Source organism: Arachis stenosperma, chromosome 4 (assembly GCF_014773155.1).
Source record: "Arachis stenosperma cultivar V10309 chromosome 4, arast.V10309.gnm1.PFL2, whole genome shotgun sequence".
Classification (NCBI taxonomy): Eukaryota; Viridiplantae; Streptophyta; class Magnoliopsida; order Fabales; family Fabaceae; genus Arachis; species Arachis stenosperma.
Genome location: NC_080380.1, coordinates 65,152,503 through 65,156,476, shown reverse-complemented (window position 1 = coordinate 65,156,476; position 3,974 = coordinate 65,152,503). Strand labels below are relative to the sequence as shown.

Here is a 3,974-nt window from a genome sequence, read left to right as displayed (position 1 = left end):
AAAAGAATCACGGGATTCTATTCCAACCTGATTGAGAATCGACAGATGATTAACCGTGCTGTGACAGAGCATTTGGACCATTTTCACTGAGAGGATGGGATGTAGCCATTGACAACGGTGATGCCCTACATACAGCTTGCCATAGAAAGGAGTGATAAAAAATTGGAAGGAAGAAGTAGAAAAGCAAAGATTCAGAAGGAACACAGCACCTCCATACACCTATCTGAAATTCCCACCATTGAATTACATAAGTAACTTTATCTTTATTTTCTATTTATTTTTTTATCATTATTTAAACCAATAATCTCTTAATCCATTTAAATCCGCCTGACTGGGATTTACAAGATGACCATAGCTTACTTCATACCAACAACCTCTGTGGGATCGACCCTTACTCACGTAAGGTATTACTTGGACGACCCAGTACACTTGCTGGTTAGTTGTGCGGAGTTGTGACAAAGTGTAATTCATGATTAAGAGCACCAAGTCTTTGGAGCCACTGTTGATGATCATAATTTCGTCTACCAAGTTTTTGGCGCCGTTGCCGGGGATTGTTTGAATTACAATTACGTGCAACCACAGCGCCAAGTTTTTCTGATCCGGCAACAACACCAAGTTTTTGGCGCCGTTGCTGGGGATTGTTCGAGTATGGACAACTGACGGTTCATCTTGTTGCTCATATTAGGTAATTTTCTTTTTACTTTCCTTTCAAAAAAGTTTTCAAAAAATCTTTCAAAAATTTTTTTTCTTTATTTTCGTTTTTCAAAAATATAATTTTCGAAAAAAATAATAAAAATACAAAAAAAAATCATAAAATCATAAAAACCAAAAATATTTTGTGTTTCTTGTTTGAGTCTTGACTCAATTTTTAAGTTTGGTGTCAATGGCATGCTTTAAAAACATTTTTCTTGCATTTTTCGAAAATTTATGCATTCATGGTGTTCTTCATGATCTTCAAGTTGTTCTTGACAAGTCTTCTTGTTTGATCTTGATGTTTTCTTGTTTTGTTTTGTATGTTGTTTTTCATATGCATTTTTGCATTCATAGTGTCCATGCATTAAAGAATTCTAAGTTTGGTGTCTTGCATGTTTTCTTTGCATCAAAAATTTTTCAAAAATATGTTCTTGATGTTCATCATGATCTTCAAAGTGTTCTTGGTGTTCATCTTGACATTCATAGTGTTCTTGCATACATCTTGTGTTTTGATCCAGAATTTTTATGTTTTGGGTCATATTTTTGTTTTTCTCTCTCATAATTAAAAATTCAAAAATAAAAAATATCTTTTCCTTAATTTTCTCATAATTTTCAAAAATTTGAGTTGACTTAGTCAAAAATTTTTAAAATTAGTTGTTTCTTACAAGTCAAGTCAAATTTTCAATTTTAAAAATCCTATCTTTTCAAAACTTTTTCAAAAATCAAATCTTTTTCATTTTTATCTTATGATTTTTGAAAATTTAAAAATATTTTTCAAAAAAATCTTTTTCTTAATTTTATCTTAATTTTCAAAATTATGCTAACAATTAATATGATTGATTCAAAAATTTGAAGTTTGTTACTTTCTTGTTAAGAAAGGTTCAATCTTTAAATTCTAGAATCTTATCTTTTAGTTTCTTGTTAGTTAAGTAATTAATTTTAATTTTAAAAATTAAATCTTTTTCAATCCTATCTTTTTATCATATCTTCTTATCTTATATTTTTATCATATCTTTTTCAAAATTTTATCTTTTTCAAAAATTTTATTTCAAAATATCTTATCTAACTTCTTATCTTCTTATCTTTTCAAATTTGATTAATATCTTTTTCAACTAACTATTTGACTTTTTGTTTGTTTCTTATCTTTTTCAAAACCACCTAACTACTTCTCCCTCTCTAATTTTCGAAAATATCTCACCTCTTTTTCAAAATTCTTTTTAATTAATTAACTAATTGTTTTAAAATTTTAATTTTAATTCTATCTCATCTTTAATTTTCGAAAATCATTAACTACTTTTTCAAAATTATTTTCGAATTCTCTCTCTCTTCTCTTCTTCTATTTATTTATTTATTTACTAACACTTCTCTTCACCTCTCTTCATCTTCAATCACTGCCTCTATCCTCACCCTTGTGATTGGATTCTCCACTCTTATTCCTTTCTTCTTCTACTAATAATAGGGATCCTCTTTGTCCAGATATAGAGGATTCCTCTTCCTTTTTCTTTTTCTCTTCTCTTTCATATGAGCAGGAATAAGGAAAAAGGCATCTTTGTTGAAGTTGATCCAGAACCAGAAAGGACTCTGAAGAGGAAACTAAGAGAAGCTAAATTACAACAATCCAGAGGCAACCTTTCTGAAATTTTCGAACAAGAGAAGGAGATCGCAGCCGAACCCAACAACAATAATGCAAGGAGGATGCTTGGTGATTTCACTAAACCAACGTCCAAGTTTGATGGAAGAAGCATATCAATTCCTGCCATTGGAGCAAACAATTTTGAGCTGAAACCTCAATTAGTTGCTTTGATGCAACAGAACTGCAAGTTTCATGGACTTCCATCTGAAGATCCTTATCAATTTTTAACTGAGTTCTTATAGATTTGTGAGACTGTCAAGACAAATGGAGTAGATCCTGAAGTCTACAGGCTCATACTTTTCCCTTTTGCTGTAAGAGACAGAGCTAGAACATGGTTGGACTCACAACCTAAAGATAGCCTGGACTCCTGGGATAAGCTGGTCAAGGCCTTCTTGGATAAATTCTTTCCTCCTCAAAAGTTGAGCAAGCTTAGAGTGGATGTTCAGACCTTCAAGCAAAAAGATGGTGAATCCCTCTATGAAGCTTGGGAAAGATACAAGCAGATGACTAAAAAGTGTCCTTCTAACATGTTTTCAGAATGGACCATATTAGATATATTCTATTATGGTCTATCTGAGTTTTCCAAAAGGTCATTGGACCATTCTGCAGGTGGATCCATTCACCTAAAGAAAACGTCTGCAGAAGCTCAAGAACTTATTGACATGGTTGCAAATAACCAATTCATGTACACTTCTGAGAGGAATTCTGTGAATAATGGGACGCCTCAGAGGAAGGGAGTTCTTGAAATTGATGCTCTGAATGCCATATTGGCTCAGAACAAAGTGTTGACTCAGCAAGTCAACATGATTTTTCAAAGTCTGAATGGATGGCAAAATGCATCCAACAGTACTAAAGAGGCATGTTCTGAAGAAGAAGCTTATGATCCTGAGAACCCTGCAATGGCAGAGGTAAATTACATGGGTAAACCTTATGGAAACACCTATAATTCATCATGGAGAAATCATCCAAATTTCTCATAGAGGGATCAACAATAGCCTCAATAAGGCTTTAATAATGGTGGAAGAAACAGGTTTAGCAATAGCAAGCCTTTTCCATCATCTTCTCAGCAACAGATAGAGAATTCTGAGCAGAGCTCCTCTAATTTAACAAATATAGTCTCTGATCTGTCTAAGGCCACTTTAAGTTTCATGAGTCAAACAAGGTCCTCCATCAGAAATTTGGAGGCACAAGTGGGTCAGCTGAGTAAGAAACTAACTGAAACTCCTCTTAGTACTCTCCCAAGCAATATAGAAGAGAATCCAAAGAGAGAGTGCAAGGCCATTGATATAGTCAATATGGCCGAATGCAGAGAAGGAGGAAAGGACGAAAATCCTAGTGAGGAAGACCTCCTGGGACATCCTCTGAGCAAGAAGCAGTCTCCTATTGAGGACCTAAAGGAATCTGAGACTCATATAGAGACCATAGAGATTCCATTAAACCTCCTTTTGCCATTCATGAGCTCTGAAGACTATTCTTCCTCTGAAGAGGATGAAGATGTAACTGGAGAGCAAGTTGCTCAATATTTAGGAGCTATCATGAAGCTGAACGCCAAGTTGTTTGGTAATGAGACTTGGGAAGGTGAACCTCCCTTGCTCATTAGTGAACTAGATACATGGGTTCAGCAAACATTACCTCAAAAGAAACAAGA

The 3,974-nt window shown here is 33.9% G+C and overlaps 1 non-coding gene across 1 annotated transcript; it reads right to left on the bottom strand.

Annotated features, from left to right (window-relative positions):
* Positions 1-2,751: 2,751 nt before the first annotated feature.
* LOC130978244 (small nucleolar RNA R71) lies at positions 2,752-2,855 on the bottom strand. Its single transcript, XR_009085898.1, has one exon. It is a non-coding gene; the product is annotated as a small nucleolar RNA R71 (small nucleolar RNA).
* Positions 2,856-3,974: the final 1,119 nt, after the last annotated feature.